This window comes from Schistocerca nitens, chromosome 5, assembly GCF_023898315.1.
Source record: "Schistocerca nitens isolate TAMUIC-IGC-003100 chromosome 5, iqSchNite1.1, whole genome shotgun sequence".
NCBI lineage: Eukaryota > Metazoa > Arthropoda > Insecta > Orthoptera > Acrididae > Schistocerca > Schistocerca nitens.
Window position 1 is genome coordinate 341,641,011 of NC_064618.1, and position 25,180 is coordinate 341,666,190.

General features: G+C 43.4%; 1 protein-coding gene and 1 pseudogene across 1 annotated transcript in view; one reads left to right on the forward strand and one right to left on the reverse strand.

Annotated features, from left to right (window-relative positions):
• The window catches only part of LOC126259571 (uncharacterized), a 585,582-nt gene that overhangs the window by 182,487 nt on the left and 377,915 nt on the right, over positions 1-25,180 (reverse strand). The window lies entirely within an intron of this gene.
• On the forward strand, positions 190-307 carry LOC126261320 (5S ribosomal RNA; annotated as a pseudogene).

Genomic DNA, 25,180 nt, shown 5'->3' on the forward strand with positions numbered 1-25,180 from the left:
CTGTTAAGGTAGGTAGCTGGAAGAGTCAACCAGCATATTACTTCCGTATATCTCCAGTAAAGACCATGAACATAAAATTAGAGGAATTCGAGCTCGTGCGGAGGTTTACCAGCACTTGTTCTTGCCGCGAATCTTTCTCGACAAGAGCAGATTAAAGGAACAATAATAGCGCTATTCAAAGTACACTGCGACAACGGCCTTGCCGCAGTGGATACACCGGTTCCCGTGAGATCACCGAAGTTAAGCGCTGTCGGGCGTGTTCGGCACTTGGATGGGTGACCATCCAGGCCGCCATGCGCTGTTGCCATTTTTCGGGGTGCACTCAGCCTCGTGATGCCAATTGGGGAGCTACTCGACCGAATAGTAGCGGCTTCGTCAAGAATACCATCATAACGACCGGGAGAGCGGTGTGCTGACCCCACGCCCCTCCTATCCGCATCCTCCACGGAGGATGACACGGCGGTCGGATGGTCCCGGTAGGCCACTCGTGGCCTGAAGACGGAGTGAGTGCAAAGTACACTCCGCCAAACACCGTAAGGTGGCTTCCGGAGTATAGATGTACATATAGATGTAGGTAGTGAAGGTGAGAGAAATAATCAGGTTCAGAGGTGAAGGAATCCAGTGGAATTTTCCCCAGGATTCAGCATACAAAGGGCTGCGTACATCCCACAACCTTCTCATCCCCGATCAGATATAGTCTAATTGTTAAAGATGGAATGGAATCCACTCTCTTGGAGGATCAAAAAAACCTCTTCAGCAGTTCCTCCATCATTAGCTGGTATCAAGCATAAGGAATACTGAAGGTCTTGCCATAACTGGAGTGCTATATAATGGGGCAATCCTAAAAGAGTGTGTGGTAGCAAAAAATCGGCGAACCGCATCTAAATGTAATTGAATCATAGCAAAATAGGCTGATCAGGATTTTATGACAGTTGTGCAGAGTGGAGATGGTGGAGGTAAAGTCACTTCATGTACTTATTTCCTTTCACACTGGTTGGTGTCGCCAAATCACAACCGAATCGCCACATTCCAACCTATCCTAGACCTCAGGCTAAGCTACATGACAGTATATCACAGTAACCAATTTTTTTGGGTTATATTAGAACAAATAAGCCCTCGGTCACAAATATTGAGTCAAAATTGACCAGGTTTCGACGCTACTATGAGCGTCGTCTTCAGAATTAAACTAGCTGTTCTAAAACATGATAGGTATATAAGACATTAATAAACTAAAGTGTGTACTGACTGGAAAGAGATGCAGTACTTAAAAGTAACATTCTAAAAAAATCTAAGCCGGAAAGGCGACGTCATGACAAGTTGTAAATAAGATAAGATGGCGAGCCGCTAAGGGCTGCTCGTACCAGGGTGAACACGGGCTTATTTGTTCTAATATAATTCTGACACGGTCACTGAACCTTAGCAGCGATGTTCAAAGTTTTACAATTTTTATTTTTGGCTTTCACATTCGTTGGCTTCGTTGAAACGTCCCCTTAGAAAAATTAATGAATGACTGTGCTGATAAACCTCTTACATTATTTGCTTTTCAAACAGCTGAGCAAAACTGAACGTACTTAGACATTACTCTATTTACTTATTCTGATCAACATTAAACTGACACACAATATTTTTAGCGCAACGCAATCTGACTTTCAATAATCCCCACAAAAGAATGGCCCTAACTAACAATAACCTATACCTTTCATGAATTACTTACCTCACAAAAGTCTTCGTTACTCAAAACTACTGCAATACAGCGAGCGCCAATACTGTCAGCTAAATAAAAGATTCTAACTACTGAAGTCACTAACTACTGATAGGCACAGTTAGCAAATGAGAGATTTTGATAAAGAACAAACAATGTATTTACCTTAATAGTGTTCAAAAGTCATTATACAGGGTGTCCCAGCTATCTTGTCCACCCAAAATATCTCTGGAACAATAACAGCTATTGGAAAACGACTTTCACCGGTATCAATGTAGGGCACAACACACACACACACACACACACACACACACACACACACACACACACACACACACACACACACACACACGAACTGTGTGTGTGTCATGAACTGATATATATATATATCGGTTCATGACAGCCAGTCTTACAAATTTACTCTCTCTGCTCTCTGATGGACACACGTCCAGATCATCTGCTCTCAAAACTCCGCCATCTCACTCCCCACATCCACCACTGCTGGCGGCTCACCTCCAACTGCGCAACGGTACGCGCTGTTAACATCTAACTGCCCAACACTACAATAGAGAATTTTTCAGCAATGCAAACCAGACGCAGACTGCACACAGCACAGCCAGTGATTTTCATACAGAGCGCTACATGGTGTTACCAACATAAAAACCTAAACAGCCTACTTACACCGTAAACTCAACCAAAGTACCGCAGTCCAACCTAACATAGACCTCAGGCTAAGCTATAGATCAGTATGTCGTCGCAACTGGGTTTCTTGATTTCATATTCGCTGGCTTTGCAAACTCACAATCAAAAGCTAACCTCTATTTGGAGTTTAGCTACAGATCAGACTGTCACGCCGGCCGGAGTGGCCGAGCGGTTCTAGGCGCTACAGTCTGGAACCGCGCTACCGCTACGGTCGCAGGTCCGAATCCTGCCTCGGGCATGGATGTGCGTGATGTCCTTAGGTTAGTTAGGTTTAAGTAGTTCTGAGTTCTAGGGGACTGATGACCTCAGCAGTTAAGTCCCATAGTGCTCAGAGCCACTTGAACCACTCAGACTGTAACCATAACCAGGTTTTTCGCCTTCACATTCGTTTGCTTCACCAACTCATAAAGAGACACTTGTGGAAAGCCACTTATCCCAGTAAGAGCCGCAGGCTGCTCACAAGGGAACCTCCCCATCGCACCCCCCTCAGATTTAGTTATAACTTGACACAATGGATAGGCCTTGAAAAACTGAACACAGATCAATCGAGAAAACAGGAAGAAGTTGTGTGGAACTATGAAAAAAATAAGAAAAATATACAAACTGAGTAGTCCATGCGCAAGATAGGCAACATCAAGGACAGTGTAAGCCCAGGAGCGCCGTGGTCCCGTGGTTAGCGTGAGCAGCTCCGGAACGAGACGTCCTTGGTTCAAGTCTTCCCACGAGTGGGAAGTTTACTTTTTTTTTATTTTCGCAAAGTTATGATCTGCCCGTTCGTTCATTGACGTCACTGTTGACTGTAATAAGTTTTGTGTCTGTGTTTTGCGACCGCACCGCAAAACCGTGCGATTAGTAGACGAAAGGACGTGCCTCTCCAATGGGAACCGAAAACATTTGATCGCAAGGTCATAGGTCAACCGATTCCTCCACAGGAAAACACGTCTGATATATTCTATACGACACTGGTGACGGCATGTGCGTCACATGACAGGAATATGTTGTCGACCCACCTAACTTGTACACTTGGCGAATGGGTAAAAAGATTCTTCTACCTTGTCCGATTTAGGTTTTCTTGTGGATGTGATAATCATTCCCAAAAAAGTGATCGCATCGGACGGACGGACAGATAATAATTGTCTGAAAATAAAAAAATTAAATTTTTCATCCGAGGGAAGACTTGAACCAAGGACCTAGAGTGCAGCAGCTGCTCACGCTAACCACAGGGCCACGGCGCTCCTGAGCTCAAACTATCCTTGATGTTGCCTATGTTGCGCATGGACTACTCACTTTGTATATTTTGCTTATTTTTTTCATAGTTCCACACAACTTCTTCCTCTTTTCTTGATTGGTTTGTGTTCAGTTTTTCAAGCCCTATCCACTCTGCTAACTTATAACTAAATCTGAGGGGGGAGCGATGGGGAGGTTCCCTTGTCAGAAATGTCCCTCTGCAGAATGTGTCACTCTGCACGAATGCTCCAACGCCGATGACCGTGGCGGCTGGTGGGAGAGGTAGGGTCCAGAGATCCCCGGACCCACCACGCGGCGGGAGACAATATGGCTGCTTGTGGCCATTTCCGCGAGTCTGTAAGGCCGTCATTAGCGGCGCCTGAGAGAGCGGCATTGTGGTGTGGTGGGCCGGTAGGCGCGGCCCGTGGTGCTCCCGTTGGGGCGAGGTCGCCGCCAGCAGCCAGCAGCCAGCAGCCAGCTAGCGTCCTGCAAGTGGCCCAAGGCCGGCCGGTTGCCGGCGGCCCGCCAGCCGCAGGCTCAGCCTCTGCCCTGCCTCTGCTCTGGCCGTTCCACATCGCGGACCGCCGCGCCCACGTCCACAGTTCGCGCCGCCCGCCATTCACCCATCCGCAGGTGGTCCTCCACCACGGCACCACGCGCGTCTCTTCGCTGCTCGGACGTGGGAGACACACGGTACGTCTGACTGACATCGTATCTCCACCAAAGGACACCGAAACGACAAGTTTTGAGATGTACGGTTGAAGAGTAAAAAAGTCAACAAAAGCCACTCAACTGGTGAAAGGCAATTGGAGCTGATGAAGCAGTGAAGACAATGCCATTTGAAACGCAGAGTTACAGCAACGAAGGGCAGTTACGAACAGTTCACTAATAACTCTACTGTATCTAGAAGATCACACACATCCATGCCCGAGGCAGGATTCGAACCTGCGACCGTAGCAGCAGCGCGGTTCCGGACTGAAGAGCCTAGAACAGCTCGGCCAAAGCGGCCGGCAAATACCGTGTCCTGCTGCGTGAAGAAGTCCGTAACTGCCTGCTGCACATCCTCGCCCGACAGGAATCGTCGGCGCTTCAAGGCCTTTTCTAAAAGACCCAAGGTGTGACAATCGCAAGGGGAGGGATATGGACTGTTTTTGCTCGAGTGTCTTCTACTTGGCGTAACTTCTGCGTTATGACATTTGCGATATGGAGACTTGGGACCAGCACGGAAGTTGCCTCACCATTCCACAATAGTGGTTTTTTACAGACATGCTGCCTCATACATATTCTTCGTTCTCCAATGGATGTCTAGCGGTTTTTGTCCTTCGGCAGAAAAAAAAGCATTAACAGCACGTTGGTCCTATTTCGATGCCTCACGTAATGACATCGCCATAGTTCACGTTTATAGATTTATCGCGCACACCCAGAAAGACTCGAATACCACACTAATCCCTCGCCTACATCTCATGCTTATATACCCCAATCGTAGTTGCTGCAGCAACGCCCTCAAACGGAAACTATTTCATCGGCCCCTTATAGAACTGGCTCGGAAAACATTTCATGCTCTTTAAGATAGGCAACCCGACTTACATGTGAATTTCCTATTGGGTTGCCTATCTTAAGGCGCGTGAAACCTTTTTGTGGGCCAGTTTTATTTTGCCTCTTCTGCAGTACCGAAATGAAGTCATAAACAAAACAACAATTGGGAAAAGAGGAAATGGTGACCCATCCCATCGACAAGGGGAAAAGCTACTTTCTAGTGGTCCTCTAAAAACAACTCAGATACAGTGCACATTATGTGATCAAGGGTAGCCTTATACGATTTGAGCGCGATACTCCTATGAAGTCATCGACTAATACACTTATGAACTCCCATCTCCATATCGAATGCCACACAGTGACGTTTCGGGCAGCTGCGCGATAAGGGCAGTGTAAAAACAGAGCAGGGACGATTAAGGAATCATTTTAGCGATGATGCGTGCCGCAAGTGGGAAAATCCACTGACTTAAGGAACTCTGATCAGATGGTCATGGTGCGATCTGTGGCCGTTCGCATATTATTATCGAGAGCGAGGGTGGTGCAACAATGAATAGGCAAGTGTTGGACGTCCACACGTCACAGAACGAGGAGGTCGGAGGCTTACCCACTCTGTGAAGTAGGATATGCAGCGATCTGTGCTAAATCTGACGGAAGAGTTCAATGCTGGTGCTGGCACAACTGTTTCGGGACACACAGTTCAGCACATATTATTGAACATGGGACTCCGCAGTTCATGACTCATACGTGGCGCTAGCCAGTTACAATTACGGTGGACACAGCATCATTTAGACAGGACCACGGACAGTTGGAAACGTTTCGCCTGGTTAAATGAATTACGCTTCTTTCAACAGCAGGTCGATGGCCGTGAGGGGATACACCGTCATCCTGTCGAACGACTGCTCGAAACGTGCGCTGTGGCACAGTTGCGGGCCAGTGAGTGCAGTACCGTTTTATAGGAGGTATGTGGCGGTAATCGAAGGCACCATGACAGATATGGACTACGAGAAGGTATTGCGGAGCACCTGCATCACTTAATGCTTTATCTCTACTCTGGCAACAATGGCACCTTCCAACAGGGTAACTGTCCATGTCACAAGGCCAGAATCGTGCTACAGTGGTTTGAGCAGCATTATAATGAACTGCAGTTGCCTTGTTCACCAAATTCAGTTGATATGGCCCTGTTGAACACGTATGGATGCTGTTGGATGACAGCTCCCCATCCACAAACTACCGTCACGTAATTTATGGGAACTGTGTTTCCTATGCGTAGATATCTGATACCACATACCTCCGGATACTAACGAAGAACATCTCCAATCCATGACATGCAGAATCGCTGCTGTAATGCATTCCAAAGGCAAACAGCTGATCATAAATTTTGGCTCATCAGTGTAAATAATCATGATTTGTTATTATACCTGTAATTTAGTCAGTTACAGATGTACCTGTATGATTATCGTGAAATTTATTGTTGCTTTCCGAAAACTCATGATTCTTTTTTGCGATACAAGACTTTGGTGGAGGGTTAGGAAAATAACTGACTGGACTCTAACTCAATACTGCTACACTTCTAGTCTGCCGCCTTAGTGGGTTGCGCTAACAATGCTGCTCGACGGCTGGTTCTCTCGTATTGTATTCGTCAGACTCGTAAAGTCTGGAACCTTGATTTCTCGAAAACTTTTGAGAAGCGTATCGTACTAGAGCAGCATTATTTAAATCTAAATATTTACTGCAGTCGTGAGAAACATGAGCTCCTACTGGGAATCTGCTTCTTTTGTATGTGATGCTTCTCGTCGAGCAGTTTCCCGAGAAAGTCCCCAAGCGCGCGCTCATGGGAGCACTTTTGATACACTTCACCATTTACATATGAGTCCGTTCACCGAACTTTAGAGATGCAACTTTCACTATATTTGCCCCACTAATGGTTGTAGTCGGAAGTACAGTCTTTTCACAAACCTGTATCTTTTACACGAAGAGAAACTTGGGGTTAATTGTAAGTTACGTGTAGGACTTCAAAGTTCTTATTTAGAAAACAACCGTCTGATTTTATGACGAGATGTTGAAGATTACATTTAAGATCACAATATTCGTTTACCTCTGAAAACGCTCAATGTGTCGTCCAGTGGATGCACGAAAAACATCCAGACAATATTGTTGGTGTTTGTTTTACGGGCATTAGACCGTGTTCCAAGGCTTAATTATCCACCTAACGTTTCTTCTACCAATGCTGGAGACATCATTGGAGACTTTAGCGGACTCAGAAAGCAGTTACAGTCTCAAACTAGCTCAACAAACTGAGCTGATTATATGTATCCTAACAACGGTCGGTCGTGACGTCTCAGACCACTACTTAAGATCGCGGAGTCGCGCCGACGTATGTTATAGAGCTTGTAATGAAGAAGAGTTTGCGCTTTTTGATTTATTCAACACTATGGCACACAACTCGTCTTATTTCAATCCTGCCTTTTTGCTGTTAAAGTTGCTTTTGTGTTCTTTAATTTCTCTGGTCTCTCTGCGCATCCTAGCACAGTAATGATTAGATCTTGCTAAAACCATATTGTCAAAGAAACGAATTTGACAGTTCCCTGATCCCAGTGCATGATCTGCTACTGCTCATTTATCCGTCTTGCCCAGGTGACAAGCAGGTGACGCATGTTTCTTAAGACGGGTGTTAATGTGTCTTTTTGTAGTTTCTATGTACACATGGCCCGAAGTGAAAGGGATATTACATACTCCCGCTGTGGCAAACGGAACAAAAAAAAGGGATAATTTGAAATCTGCAAAGGACGTACGCCGGTCGCCTGCCACAGCAGGAGTTACAAAATCCCTTGCACATGCGCTCAGGTGTACTTAAGAACTACAAAAAATACTAAGGTGGCAAAATCAGCAGTAGCAGATAGCGTTCTGGGACCAGGGAACCTCCAGATTAGTTTCTGTGGAACTGTGATTTTAGCAACATCTAATCATTACTGTGCTAGGATGTACAGAGGGGCCACTAAAGTTCTAAAGCACAAAAATAACTTTAACAGAAAAGAAGAAGGACTGAAATTAGATAAATTGTGGGTCTAAATAAAGCAAATAGCGCCAACTCTTCTCCATTACAAGCTCCATAACGATCGTCGGCGGGACTCCGCAATCTTATGCAGCGCTCTAATGACATCAGGAACCGACCATTGTGTGGGTACGTATAAACAGTTCAGCCTGATGAACTCGTTTGGGACAGGTAACTGCTTTTTGAGTTATTAAAGCCTCTGATGTTGTCTCCAGCACCGGGAGATGAAACGTTAAGCAGAGAATTGTGTCTTAGACCAAGGTCTAATGCCCATAAAACAAATATCAACAGTATCGCAAATACCAGCCATGAAAATCTGCATTCTATGACCCAGACTATAATCAGACTCGTGCCACATTTTTGCGAGGATGTGTGGAGTTTCTGCATTCACTGTCGCTGGTATGTGGCGCAGGCGTCGCAGTTTCCCCCGAAGAGATCGGAAGAGGAGGCACGGAGTCGGAGTCGTCCACAGATTTCCACAAACGCATCGCTTACTGTGAGACCAGGCGACTTTGCGGCCCAGTGGTGCAATGGGAGGTCCGCACAGCCCTTACGCTGTAGGAGGTGCAGTGCCGTTCCCATGACGAAATCCACGCTGCACAGTCGTAGCTGAATTACACCTGCTGAACAGACAACGTTTGTAAAACTCTAATTCCTCTCTCTGAAACACCATCCTATGGGAAGAGAGGGAGAGTTTTATTTTTAGCGAATCAAAATTTACGAAGCCAATAAGTACTTTTTATTCATCCGCAACCATTTACCGAGCAAAAATGAGAACATGGATTTTCTAGAATTACAGCGCTAACTACCAAGAATCAAAACAAATGTTTAATGCAAAATGTACGTAGTTTTTTTATGTAGAATCTGATTCTGCAACAAAGGATGGGGGTTTCCATTTGAAATTTTAAAGTTGCCTCCCGCCCCACCCCCAGGAAGCTGGTGTGTCGGGCTAATTTTAGCGCCAGCAGATGTCCCCTCGAAAATAATCAACTTTGGATCCTACACAGTTTTTCGTGTGAAGCTCATTTTTCGAGTTGGGGGTTTGTCAACTTAAAATGTACACCCTGTATACTGCCATGTCGTCGTGTTTCCAGGTGGGCTTTTTTTTTTTTTTTTTTTTTTTGCAGCAACGTATAAATTTGAAAAATTAGGGGAAAAATTTTAGATGAAAATTCTTTATACCAGGGAAATTTTCTTATTTATAACTTTTCTGACAAGCAATGGTTGAGAACTATTTACTGAACAGCTGAATCATAAATAATTAACTCCTACACTATTTTTTCTCCTTTATTGTAATTTCCATTCCCGATCAGGGGTTCCTAGACTACATATAACAAAACCTATATTACAATTTTAATTTAAAGTATTTGTGAAAGCAGAGAGACTCTACTACTGTGGTAGGGTTTGACAAACCACAGCCACAAAAAAACTATTTGTCTTCCTCCACAAATGAAGCTAAACTGACATTAATGAGAATGATGCCATCTGCAGACTGTAGAGATTGTAAAAGTAAGGCAACGTTGAGAAACAGATCGACTGGGGTGTGTGAAACCTCACCACAGTAACGAAAGGTTAATCAGAATGGGAACCGTGTTTAACAATAACAAGAAAATGATGAAAGAAGTGCTGAGGAGCTACGAATATAAAGTGTAGAAAAAAAAAAGGGACAGCGGTAAGTAGTTATGAGGATACGCATCTGATACTATCGTGTGAAAGTGAGAGCCGAAAAGTGTATGCAGCAGACGACAGGTTACGGAATTTAGTAGGATCCTTAGCGTCTGATAGCGAGCTCCAGATAAGGCGAAAGACAAAGGGGCGTGCGAGAAAAGCGCCAGTTCCAGCCGGGTCGTTAGCCCGCGCGGCCACCGGGCCTCAAGGTCACGGACAGGTTTACAAACGGACGACACAATTCGCGCGAGCGCGCCACACACAGCCTGCGTCGCGGCGAAGCCACCAGCGGCAAAGCAGAACGCGAGGAAATCCCCTCGCACAGCGTATACTTCGCTGAACGCATGCTGGGAAGCACTTTTCGAGCGGCTGCCAACTTTGAAGACAGTCATTGGTTTAAGTAGTTTAGAAAGTAGAAAACTTCTGGAGAGTGGTGAGAAAAAGAAAATATAAAATACGTTGCTGGATATTCGATCCGCCTAATGTTTAGCTTCACTACAAACACGTTTCGCTATTGTGACGTCGTCAATTGTTTCTCCTATTATTTAGTATCTACCGAGTATTGCGCTGCTGCTTATATATCCTTCCTCACCCGGCATTTGTTTTTATGTGCGGAGGTTCTACAGAGCTGTTGTTGTTGTGGTCTTCAGTCCAGAGACTGGCTTGATGCCGCTCTCCATGCTACTCTATCCTGTGCAAGCTTCTTCATCTCCCAGTACCTACTGCAACCTACATCCTTCTGAATCTGTTTAGTGTATTCATCTCTTGGCCTCCCTCTGCGATTTTTACCCTCCACGCTGCCCTCCAATAATAAATTTGTGATCCCTTGATGCCTCAGAATACGCCCTACCAACCGATCCCTTCTTCTAGTCAAGTTGTGCCACAAATTTCTCTTCTCCCCAATTCTATTCAATACCTCCTCATTAGTTATGGGGGACTGATGACCTTCGCTGTTTAGTCCCCCTTAAACATCCCAACAACCACCACCACCATTAGTTATGTGATCTAGCCATCTAATCTTCAGCATTCTTCTGTAGCGCCACATTTCGAAAGCTTCTATTCTCTTCTTGTCTAAACTTTTTATCGTCCATGTTTCACTTCCATACATGGCTATACTCCATACAAATACTTTCAGAAACGATTGCCTGACACTTAAATCAATACTCGATGTTAACAAATTTCTCTACTTCAGAAACGCTTTCCTTGCCATTGCCAGTCTACATTTTATATCCTCTCTACTTCGACCATCATAAGTTATTTTGCTCCCCAAATAGCAATACTCGTTTACTACTTTAAGCGTCTCATTTCCTAATCTGATTCCCGCAGCATCACCCGATTTAATTCGACTACATTGCATTATCCTCGTTTTGCTTTTGTTGATGTTCATCTTATATCGTCCTTTCGAGACCATGTCCATTCCGTTCCGCTGCTCTTCCAGGTCCTTTGCTGTCTCTGACAGAATTACAATGTCATCGGCGAACCTTAAAGTTTTTATTTCTTCTCCGTGGATTTTAATTCCTACTCCAAATTTTTCTTTTGTTTCCTTTACTGATTGCTCAGTATACAGATTGAATAACATCGGGGATAGGCTACAACCCTGTCTCACAACCTTCCCAGCCACTGCTTCCCTTTCAAAAATAGCCTTTCGCTCCCTGTATTTTACCCCTGCCACCTTCAGAATTTGGAAGAGAGTATTCCAGTCAACATTGTCAAAACCTTTCTCTAAGTCTACAAATGCTAGAAACGTGGGTTTGCCTTTTCTTAATCTAGCTTCCAAGATAAGTCGTAGGGTCAGTATTGCCTCACGTGTTACAATATTTCTACGGAATCCAAACTGATCTTCCCCGAGGTCGGCTTCTACCAGTTTTTCCATTCGTCTGTAAAGAATTCGTGTTAGTATTTTGCAGCAGTTGCTTATTAAACTGATAGTTCGGTAATTTTCACATCTGTCATTCTTCTTGAAGTCTGAGGGTATTTCGCCTGTCTCATACATCTTGCTCACCAGATGGTAGAGTTTTGTCAGGACTGGCTCTCCCAAAGCTGTCAGTAGTTCTAATGGAATGTTGTCTACTCCCTGGGCCTTGTTTCGACTTAGGTCTTTCAGTGCTCTGTCAAACTCTTCACGCAGTATCATATCTCCCATTTCATCTTCATCTACATTCTCTTCCATTTCTATAATATTGTCCTTAAGAACGTCGCCCTTGTATAGGCCCTCTATATACTCCTTCCACCTCTCTGCTTTCCCTTCTTTGCTGTATTAGATTAAATAAAACGTTGTACATCAATGAGGTGAAGCATTGCGACCACTGTCCGTCACGATATTGCTGCCGCCTGATGACGATGAGGACATGTGATGCGGTGTTGGTTAAAATTGAAGTGCAACTACTCAGGGAGGTCCAGTGTGATTATCGTACGGTAGCGAAACTTGTTAGATACGGTAATGCGTTATTGAGGATCCGATTTACTCTGAGAAAAAAGTGGTTCCAGTTGGGGCCACCAGGTGCAAATCTGGCACTGTACATTGTTAGTATGGCGGTATGACATCCACGCTGTCACTTGACAAGCCGTAACGTGAGTGAACAGATGGCTGTCGAGAAGGGAGACCATGCGCTGCTAGTGAAACTGTTCTACGTGAATGGCAGCAATTATAGTGCTGCATTGAGAGAGTATAGCCGACTGTAAGGTCTGGGGAGAGGCCCAATGTCATCCAGTGTTTTAAAGAAGATGATAACGAAATTCGAAAACACGGCTGAGCTAGATGTGGCACCTGGAAGAGGAAAGCGTCCTATCCCAGTGCAAGTTATTGACGAGGTCGGTGTTGCTGGTACTGAAGACGCAGCAGAGCTCCGGGTAGCGCTAGGGCTCGAGCAGTGTGACGAGAATTGTCCATCCCATGGTCAAAAGTACGGAAAGTTTTGCGGTCTATTTCAACTGGTACCCTTACAAAATCGGTTTCTCCCATGGATCGAAGCTGAAGACACGTGACTGGGCATTTCTATGGAGTGACGAGGGACATTTCACACTACAGTGTGCAGTGAATACACAGAACTGCCTAATTTCGAGTACTGTTAAACCGCTTGTTGGGCATGAAGAGCCACTGCAATAGACGTATGTCTGTGTGGTGTGGATTCACAAGCATCTTTATTCTCGGTTCGTTCTGCGTCGCGCGGTGTGGCCGCGCGGTTTGAGGCTCATGTCACTGACTGCGCGGCCCCTCCCGTCGGAGGTTCGAGTCCTCCCTCGGGCATGGATGTGTGTGTTGTTATTAGCGTAAGTTAGTTTAATTAGTGCGTAAGTCTAGGGACCGATGACCTAAGCAGTTTGGTCCCTTAGGAATTCACACACATTGCAACGTTCGTTCTTCTTCGACGAGAATACACCCAGAGGGCCTGTCAGGTGTACCGTGAAGTCAGCACGTTATCAAGACCTCCTCGAATAGCATGTGATTCCTGTTTTTGAATTGAGCAACTTGTGGGCAGCACGTCAAGTCACTCGCCCAGCGAAACATCTGCTTAATAAAACTTTCCACGAACGTGTTATCTCCAGAGGTTTTCCAGATACATAGCGTGCAAGATCACCTGATCTGAATCCATGTGACTTTTGGTTCTTGGGATATCTAAAAGAATTCGATTACCTGGAACACATTCGACCTGTACCTGGTCCGCAGCTCGTGGTCGTGCGGTAGCGTTCTCGCTTCCCACGCCCGGGTTCCCGGGTTCGATTCCCGGCGGGGTCAGGGATTTTCTCTGCCTCGTGATGACTGGGTGTTGTGTGCTGTCCTTAGGTTAGTTAGGTTTAAGTAGTTCTAAGTTCTAGGGGACTGATGACCATAGATGTTAAGTCCCATAGTGCTCAGAGCCATTTGAACCATTTTGAACCTGTACCTGATCTGAATGGGAATACTCAGGAACAAATTGCTCAGATTGCATCGGAACTGCTGTGAGAAACTGTTGATCACGTTTTATGGATGCAGCATCTCGTAGATGTCTTCAGCGCTCATACTGAACAAATTGTATAAGCGGCTGTTAATAATAAAACCAACATGTATGGTTCAAACTGGTTCAAATGGCTCTGAGCACTTGGGACTTAACATCTGAGGTCATCAGTCCCCTAGAACTCAGAACTACTGAAACCTAACTAACCTAAGGACATCACACACATCCATGCCCGAGGCAGGATTCGAACCTGTGACCGTAGCGGTCGTGCGGTTCCAGACTGAAGCGCCTAGAACCACTCGGCCACACCGGCCGGCCAACATTTATGCCTTTCTCATTTGTTTAATCTTTTCTACCCATGTCCCGTTCCTAATCCACTATATATGGAAACGTTTTTGTACGTCTTTCTTGTATTTACAGCCACAGATGATAATGTTTGAAATATCTACACGAAGAATCTCTGCATCAGTCAGAAGCGAAAACGAAAGAAAGTGTGTTTATTGGGGATGATATTTGACAAATAATGTTCAAGTTTCTGTTTGAATCACAAGTGATTGTGAGTGAGACATTGCCTTGGATATCGTTTAGTGAAGTTGTTTGCAGGGCACAAGCAGCAAAAAATATATTAGATTTCTGTTGTAGCCAACATGCTGGTAATTTTCAAGACGTTAGGCTGTTCGATGAATCTGAAGGTTTTCTTTTTAACAAGGATCTTGATTTTTTTTCCCCGAAAATTTGAGTGATGTCAGTGAAGAACAAGATATATAACTATGAAAAGACGGTATCAGGGCAGATGAAATACCAATACGATGCGAGAATCCTTTTGGTTCCTTCACTCAACCGTACAACAGGCAGTTCATAGGGAAAGAAATGTATTGGATTTTTTAAGAAGAGAAACGGGAAATTATCAACGCACACATAACTCATAAGTGCATTAGGTGTTTACACTTTTAAAATTTAATAATGTCTTCGTTTATATTGAAAAATTAAATTATTTTTCATTCAAATTAATTATGTCTTGTTAAATTCTCAATTTATAACGAAGTCAGATTGTAACAGAACTGTATGCGACAGAATAAAATATAGTTCAGATATGGATTCAGTGCTCAAAAATCCATGAACTTAAACTGCTGTTTAACAAAAAGTATTCAAAAATATTTTGTCGTTGGCCTGTGTACCTAGAATATGGAGTCCACAACAATGTCTATCGATTTTGACTACTCTTATCGTGCCCATCCCTACACAAAGCGATGCTAAGTGTGTTTTACCTTCACATTACTTTATTTCAGTTAATAACTCATATGATTACTAGTTTTGATTGAAACTACTCGAGAGCTTCCATAGTCACAACTGTTTCTACGAGCAATCCCTTTCACACCCATATTCCCATAGCTAGAGATATTTCATCCACCCTATACAGTCATATACATCTTAAGTTGGTTCAAATTTCCCCAGGCGTTCCAGAATAACCACCTCAGCGCTACGGGTGCTAATGGTATCTTAACAGCTTAGGACATTGCTCACCTAGTAAATCATAAGTCTACTTAGTTTGTTTTCTATTGCTCTTGGCGCCTCCAATTGGACTGGAAAATACAGAGACCAACCACACATTTGCGTTCATTTTTATTCTGAATTGAAAGTTGGCAAATTTTAGAAACAGTGTATTTCTTAGATCGTAATTTTTTCATATTGTTCTTAGAATTTTTTTATGGTCTGGTGGATCCACTACAAATTTTTATCTTCCTAGTACATATAAAATTTACACTATATTGTCTACAACCCACATATATATTTTATAAAGCATATCAGAAATTTTTCACACAGACATTCCTCTTATCAAATCGTGATGGACAGTTTTTTGGTTACACAATACAAAATTTACCTTGCACTGAGTTTTCCTGTTTTACATGTGTCACATACTGGATGCAGTCTGGTACAAGAATTTTGTAGCTTGTTCTGTATGCTCATTAGCAGTTCCCGAAAAAAACGAGATGTATGGGAAGAAAGTAATGTAAAGACTTATCTTTTTTTCTTTTCGGGCGCTTCCTTGATGGTTCAAAATCATTGTCAGTTGTATAAAACATTCTATCCGTACTAACCACATTCACTACCACCTATCAAAAACTTCTCTCTCAGGGTTCAAAAATGGTTCAAATGGCTCTGAGCACTATGGGACTTAACATCTGAGGTCATCAGTCCCATAGAACTTAGAACTACTTAAACCCAACTAACCTAAGGACATCACAGACATCCATGCCCGAAGCAGGATTCGAACCTGCGACCGTAGCAGTCGCGCGGTTCCGTTCTTTCAGGGTTAAAACAATGAAAACACAGAACAGGTGACTTAGTTTTGAAGGGATGCTTTAAAAGAAGTGATAGAGATGGACAGATTTCATGTATTCAAGAATATGACAGGTTTTTAATTTAGAAGATAATACTGTTTTGCTCATCCGGGGAGTATGGTGGCTACGGGAATACGGGAACCTCATCCTGAAGCTCTTCGAACCAAGTGCATACATTGCGAGCTGTGTGACGCGTTGCATTCCCCTGCTGCTGGAAGTTATCGCGCAGAGGAAAAAACAAACTGCATGTAGGTGTGGACATGGTCCCCAGGGATAGATGCGTACTTGCGCAGAACCACTGTGTCTGCCAGAATGGCGAGATCACTCAGGGAATGCCACAAAAATTTTCCCCGCACCATAAAGCTCTCTCCTCGGGCCTGTACCCTTTCGAAGATTGTTGCAGGGCCACACACACCAATGGCCATGTGTCCAATGGAGCGTAAGACGTGATTCATCTGAAAAGACCACCTGTCAACACAGAGGACATCCAGTTGCGGTATTGGCGAGCAAATTCCAATGTTCGTCTTCGGTGAACAGCAGTCAGCTTGGGTGCGTGAACTGGGCGCGTGCTGCAACTTTCGCTGAACGGTCGTTGAGGAGATACTGTTGGTAGCCGTTTGGTTCGTCTGGGCGGTCAGTTGCTCAACAGTTGCGTGTCTGTCCGTGCTTACACAGCTCAGCAGTTGTCGTTCACCCCTGTCATCTATGGCTCATGGTGTGCCACAGTTGCCTCGGTTTTGGATAACACCATTTTGCCATGCAAGGTACACCTTAACCGCGACGGACCGCGAACAGTTTATAAACTTGAGGCGTTTCAGAAATGATTCCAACCTTGGTCCGAAAGCCAATAATCATGCCCTTTCGGGCGCCAGATAAACTGCTCCGTCGCCTCATTATAACGACTGCACTGTTTTCCGCGTCCGCCCCCCTCCCCCCCCCCCCCCCCGACACGCTTTATGTACCCTCCATTGCTAGTGCTGCCATCTGTCGTATGTGAGTAGTTATTGCACGTTGACATCGAACATAGATGGCGGTCGTATTAACGTGAATGGACCGTGAGTAATATATAAAGCTTCAACATTAACATGTTGTTGTTGTGGTCTTCAGTCCTGAGACTGGTTTGATGCAGCTCTCCATGCTACTCTATCCTGTGCAAGCTTCTTCATCTCCCAGTACCTACTGCAACCTACATCCTTCTGAATCTGCTTAGTGTATTCATCTCTTGGTCTCCCCCTACCATTTTTACCCTCCACGCTGCCCTCCAATACTAAATTTGTGATCCCTTGATGCCTCAGAACATGTCCTACCAACCGATCCCCTCTTCTGGTCAAGTTGTGCCACAAACTCCTCTTCTCCCCAATCCTATTCAGTACCTCCTCATTGGTTATGTGATCTACCCATCTAATCTTCAGCATTCTTCTGTAGCACCACATTTCGAAAGCTTCTATTCTCTTCTTGTCCAAACTATTTACCGTCCATGTTTCACTTCCATACATGGCTACACTCCATACAAATACTTTCAGAAATGACTTCCTGACACTTAAATCTATACTCGATGTTAACAAATTTCTGTTCTTCAGAAACGCTTTCCTTGCCATTGCCAGTCTACATTTTGTATCCTCTCTACTTCGACCATCATCAGTTATTTTGCTCCCCAAATAGCAAAACTCCTTTACTACTTTAAGTGTCTCATTTCCTAATCTAATACCCTCAGCATCACCCGACTTAATTCGACTACATTGCATTATCCTCGTTTTGCTTTTGTTGATATTCATTTTATATCCTCCCTTCAAGACACTGTCCATTCCGTTCAACTGCTCTTCCAAGTCCTTTGCTGTCTCTGACAGAATTACAATGTCATCGGCGAACCTCAAAGTTTTTATTTCTTCTCCATGGATTTATCTTTATATATTGTACAACACAATGTAAAGAGTGCACGTAGGATTAACATTGATTATCTGTTGTTTAAAGAAAAACCAACAAACTAAAGTTTACACATTGCAGCTAAATTACTAGATAAATGCCATATAAATGTTGAAAGCTTACAAATCTGCGCCACTGCACAGCAAATTATTTTTTTCTGTCGTATATAATTTCATATTATAGTTCTACAAAGTAATACAGTACCGGAAATCAGTATAAAGGCAGAGTTCCCATGAAACTAATATACAATGCCTGAAGCATAAAGGTATCGAATTTTTTTATGAAAGTAGCACACACATATAAGACAAAAACAATCATGAGAGAATTATTTAGTTTCTTTCATATCACGAGTGACAGAATAAGGCGTTTGTATTTCCTTACCCGCTGTTCTGTCCTCATATCGTGCCAGCAGTCATATCGAAATCCATCCCGACAGTCTAAATTAAACTTCTTCTCTTCACTGAAGAGCACTTTAACCCGTTTAAAGCCCATGACATATATTTTTCAGCAGGCTCCAGTCTAGCTTGTTTATATTTTGGTGTCAGAGCAGGTTTCTGCGGTCGTTTCTTGAATGCAAGATGTTTTCATTTGACAAAATTTGTCGTACACGTCTGGCAGTTGCTGGCAACTCTAAATCAGCAACAAGTTAGGAAGGATAACGGTTTCTGCCCCTTGCTTTGCGCAAAAGTAACCGTTCCGATGCCATAGATAATCTTCAACTTTGCCCACATTGTCGGTTCTGTCCATATCGTGTACGAACCTAACGAAATCGTAAATAACTGTCCTTGCACGATTCCACTTGTTGGTGATTTGACGATCAGAGACCCGTTTCCTTCTAGCTACTGATTTAGATTTTTTATCACATTATAACTGTTTTCCGTATGGCTATGTCACAGTCGTAGTTTACGTACACAATACGCACTGTCTGTTTCCTATCTACAGGAAAGGCACGTAATACACACTAACATCGCACAGAGCCGACTACCCTTATACAGAGTACCACCCTCTACCACCTGAATCGTTGTTGTCTCTGTACTGTTGACATCGAATGTGATACCATTTGATTGCATTTGTCAGTATACTGGATCTCATACTGTTGCATATACACTGTGCGCAACTATTCTAACCGACAAAGCTAATTTTCCTACAAAAATTTGTGCCTTTACACCGTTTTCCACTACTGTGTGCTTACACATGGAATAAAGCCACATGGCAAAGAATGCTATTTGACAGCTACATCAGTATTTATAAAAAAGTGATAATTAATTTAGAGAGACCCGCTTCAGTTGTATTAATACTTATTTAAACCACGACCGGTTTCGAGATCTTAAAATTCTATCTTCAGGTGTATGAAATTTTAGTATCTGGTAATACATAACATGCGGTCGGGCCAGTCAGTGCAGGAGCTCCAGTCCATGCATGTTAATGGACACCGTCTGCTGCTGGGCAGCCGCAAGGTACGAACGTCAACCAATAGTGGTATTACCAAATACTATGGAAATGGAAATGAGCGTTTGGCGTCATTGGCCGGAAGGCCCCTTGTGGGTCCGGCTGCCTTGGTGCAGGCCTTATTACATTTGACGCCACATTGGGCGACCTGCGCGCCGGATGGGGATGAAATAATGATAAAGAAAGCACAATGTCCCGTCCCTGAGCGTAGAAAATCCCCGACCCAGCCGGGAATCGAACCCGGGCGCGTAGGACGGCAATCCGTCACGCTGACCACTCAGCTATCGGCGCGGGCACCAAATACTATGATTTCATACAACTGAAGAAGGAATTTTAAAATCTCGGAACCGGTCGTGGTCTAAATAAATATTAATACAACTGAAGCGGATCTCTCTAAATTAATTATTATACATCTCAGATGTCGACGTCCTACGTACCGAATCTTGTGTTATAAAAAAGTGATACTGCATGACTCAACTTTTAGCAGCAGAAACGTTTCAGGTGTGGATTACTCAGATACCTGCAATTTTGGCCAGCTTTCAACTAAAGCATTGAATTATGTTGTGATAAACAAACAGACACCGTCTGGATCACAACTTTGTATTGCTGACTGCAGGTTTTTATCTGTATTGCAGATCATCTTCACGTCCGGCGCCGCAAAGCGCAGTTTGTCAACAGCTGTACTGTGTTTCAAATAACTGTTGCGGCGCCAGACGTAAAGATAATCTGTAATGCAAATTAAAACCGATAGTCGGTAAGTAAAAAGTTGTGAGCGACAGGGCGTTTGTTTATTTAAATAAAAAAAGGGTCACGGTTCCTAAGAGATAGAGTCAATTATATGTTAAGTTATGTTTACTCCAATGGAAATGACTGTCAAGACGTCTTTAACGTAAGACTACTGACCTGACCTATATCGATACAGCAGGTGTTCAAATGTTGCACTAGCAGCACGTTCTCCAGATCTATCGTCCACTTAAAACATCTGGTAATGGTTTGTGGAAGGACTAGCACATCATCGCTCATCAGCCACTGCGATTAATGACCTCTGGCACAGAACTGAAATAAAACGGTTTGAAGTACCCGGGGACAGTTGAAGTCGATGGTTACACGGTTTAAAATCACTGTTGGTGCGAGAAGTGGAGGCTTTGTCTAATAAATTTCGCAACCTGTTTACTCTCTAATCTATTTATGTTTTATTCCTGCAATGCAGAACAAGTAAAATTTTGTTTACTATCCTTCCTTGTGATGCGGTGCTCTTGACCAGCAGCGTGTTAGCTTAGTCGACGTGAGTGGTCTCTCCACAGCATTGTAAGTATATTTCATTACGTTGCTCGTCCGTGTATAAAACTGTAGAAGTGTTTCATGGCGCTGTAATTGAAGTTATAAGGTGGGGTCAGGTACACAGTAGTCAATACTGTTATACAGAATGGGACCACTTTACAATGCAACGTAGACTGACAACCACGATCTCCGTTTCACAGTTCTACAAATAAGACAAGTACTTGGAGACATTCTAGTACACTTTATAAGGACACGGCGAGGTAGAAAAGACGCGGCGTAGTTGGGATTTCTAGTGAAAAGGCCTCAGCGGCTTTCTGTGTAGGTGAGTCGATGCAGAAGTGGGGGAGACACACCTCGTCGCTTTCTTAAGACTCAGCCACTAAATGGTCCAACACCGACTGGCTAAGAACTCCAGTGGTAAATTGATTACCCGGTAGGACCTACAGAGGAAGAGAATCTGAAGAGAGTGATACAGGATGAAACTTGTAGGGAATGCGACCACACAGGATTAGAGAAAGTCGTCAGAGCAAACAAGGGAACGGAAAAACTGCAGCAGAAGCGAGTCCGCGTACTCGTGGAAAACCGATTAGTCTATAAAAATATTTAAGAAACCATATATCTGAGCGATTGAGTTCGAAAATGAAACTTTCACTCTGCCGTGGAATTGGCTACTTTTATCGTGGTGGTCCGGATCACAAGCAAGCATACAGACTGAGGCGGATAATACACAGTCGTAGTTACACGGTGCAACTGACTTAATTCAGCGACCTGTTTCGGACTTCAATCAGCCATTTTCAAGCTACAATTAACGTTACAGTCTCGGGAAAATCTATGCTTGAAGTACAAAACCGGTCGTTGAGTAAAAAAAATTCACTGCATGCTACGCCTTACCATAATGGAACCTTCCATATCAAAGTGTCAGTGATACTAAAACTAACTCCGTGGAGAGGCACTGAGTACCGAACGTATTGGATAAAGTATGGAGAGGTATGTGGTTAGCATTGCACTCTCCCAGCCGTTGCCGGCAGCTCAGTTCGCCGCAAGAGGCTGTATGTATCCCATTTCAGTAGTCCCACCAAAGAAAAATCCCTGATCGTCCCGGAAATTGAACCAGGGTCCTCCACGTCACAGCCAGATAAGCCGAACGCTCATCTACAGGGACGGATACTACAAAGAACGTCGAATCGCTCTAGCAGGCAAACAGAGATGTGTTGATGTATACTACCCATACGCCTCTGCTCAACTGTTCTATTTCAAACGTCGAAACCCATTTTCATGGGTGTTCATAGGACATGCCCCTATATTGACAGTTCCCTTTTTGCCTCAGTAGAATACATAAATCGGTATATTTATGTCTTGTGGATAGCTCTGACGAGTGCATGTGCGTTGCAGTACTGTGTTTGTCATTTTATGAATGAGAATGAATGAGAAAGGGACAGTAAAACTTGACAGCAGTGATAACCAAACCATTCCCAATAGCATCAACGGGACCAAATGGAAGGGAAAAACCATTGTCAACAGTTTCTCTCATTAGAAGACTCGAATGATATTTTAGACCTACAGTGAAACACTAGCGCGCAATTTTATCGATGCTACCCATTTTCCCCTTGCCGCGAAAATAATAGTTACAAAAACTTCTTCAATCAATTCGTTTTGAACTGCTTCCCACAAGGTCTAGTGCCAACGTATTAGTCAACGCGGCGTGGTACCGTGCTATAGGTCACAGAGTGAGCGTATGGCAACGTTCATACAGTACTTAATTTATTTATCGTGCTCCGAAGATCATATCACAAAGGAGAACCTCCAAGGATATGAAACGAGACATAGCATATACAGGGTGTTACAAAAAGGTACGGCCAAACTTTCAGGAAACATTCCTCACACACAAAGAAAGAAGATATGTTATGTGGACATGTGTCCGGAAACGCTTACTTTCCATGTTAGAGCTCATTTTATTACTTCTCTTCAAATCACATTAATCATGGAATGGAAACACACAGCAACAGAACGTACCAGCGTGACATCAAACACTTTGTTACAGGAAATGTTCAAAATGTCCTCCGTTAGCGAGGATACATGCATCCACCCTCCGTCGCATGGAATCCCTGATGCGCTGATGCAGCCCTGGTGAATGGCGTACTGTATCACAGCCGTCCACAATACGAGCACGAAGAGTCTCTACATTTGGTACCGGGGTTGCGTAGACAAGAGCTTTCAAATGCCCCCATAAATGAAAGTCAAGAGGGTTGAGGTCAGGAGAGCGTGGCGGCCGTGGAATTGGTCCGCCTCTACCAGTCCATCGGTCACCGAATCTGTTGTTGAGAAGCGTACGAACATTTCGACTGAAATGTGCAGCAGCTCCATCGTGCGTGAACCACATGTTGTGTCGTACTTGTAAAGGCACATGTTCTAGCAGCATAGGTAGAGTATCCCGTATGAAATCATGATAACGTCCTCCATTGAGCGTAGGTGGACGAAACTAAAATGAGCTCTAACATGGAAATTAAGCGTTTCCGGACACATGTGCACATAACATCTTTTCTTTATTTGTGTGTGAGGAATGTTTCCTGAAAGTTTGGCCATACCTTTTTGTAACAAGCTGTATATTAACAAGAGACTAAGACATCATAGAAACGTAATCTGTATACTGTATACACAATAATCACTTTACTGTTAATGATATTGACGCTTATGCCATCTAAATTTAATCGAGTGAATTAGACAGAAATCTGCTACTTTGAAAGAGGTGAGCACCGATGCTGAGAGTATACTCAAGTAACGCTGTACTAAGTATGAAGGCATTTTTTTATGTTATGAGGATGGGCTATACCCGAAACGTCTCAAATGTAATTTTTTAACAACAAGTATCTATTGTTTTTAGGTGACCCATTACGGCAGTATATAAGAAGTGCTCACAATTCCTTTTACTGAGATGAGTTCCGGGTTCTTTTTACGTTGTTATAGTTCACCTGTCGCTACTTAGAAAACTATGAATTTGATGATAAAGGAGATTATCCGGTTTCTGATCATTCTCGAAGACTGCTCTCCAGAACCTGTTTGGCCACGTATGCAACCATTGTAATTTCCGCGCTCGATAAAGATGTTTTCAGCGCACTCTTCTGGTACTCCGTTAGCGGTTTCCAGCTAGAGCGAATCATTAACAGTTGCATTTTACAATGACTGTTTTTACAGTATCTCTAGACTTCCAAAGGCCATGAGATTTCGCCTTAAATCCATTTCCTGCTGCTACGAAGACTGTTGGCAATTCTTTATAAGCAGACTGAATCACTACAGTAATCCCCTCATGTAGGAATTATTGCAAGATTAAGCTTTTTAAAAAGAAATATTACACTTCTTGCTTGATTAGAACAAGAGAAACTGTTGCGAAACGATAGCCGTCTTGTCTCTTTTCTTTGGCTGTATGCTCATCATGACAAGATCCTTGAATCAAGGGATTTAGCGTAGTCTGTTTGAAGGTCTGCTGCATGGTATCTCTCACTATACAGGCTTAGACACAGTCGGAGTTAATAATAGTCAGAAGTAATACATCATCGAGATGAAATAGATAAAAATAGCTAGTCGGGTGAACTAGATTGTCCACTGCTTCTGCATTTTTATTATATCGCGAAGTAACCACCACGTGATGTAAATAGTAACGAGTCAGTAAAAACTACGCAGTTTCATAGCACTTCTATTATGTCTCTCACTAACCGACGGCATGCTCTTTCTTCGGAAATTTCGTGCATGATACATGTCAGAAACTGTATCAAAGATTTGTTTAAGTCTATTGAATCCAGTGCTCTATGAGTCCCACATCACTGAAAAATACTGAATCTTATTAATACATGTCGCTTTTCCAGCCGTAACTTTTGATTCCTTTCCAACGATCTCATACTTCCAGTGAAGGAAACGTCACGAACTGTCGAGGTCTAGAAATAATGTCAGGTGGAATTCTGGCCTAAATAAAACTTTACATGAAGAAAAGTTGAATAGCATTTTATCTTAACTGTAATTAACAAACCGTACTGAAGAGGAACTGAGCGAAAGTCAATGTTTCAAGATGAAGAAGGAGCAGAAAGAGAGAGAACGATAGATCCATACGAAGTGCAACCTGAAAATGAAATCAGAAACGTAGTAATATTACGCACTAAAATTACAGACAGGATTCAGCACCAAAGCGCAATTTCATAGATATTAAATTTGTAATGTAGGAGGCTATTCAGTCTGATGTTCCACGTTTAGGGAACAGGAGGCGAACGTTTTCGTGCCAGAAAAGTATGGTATCCAATATTTGAACAAAGCGGAATACATGTGTACATTCCCAAACTGAAATTCGATACTTTTTAATTATTGCACTGTTATT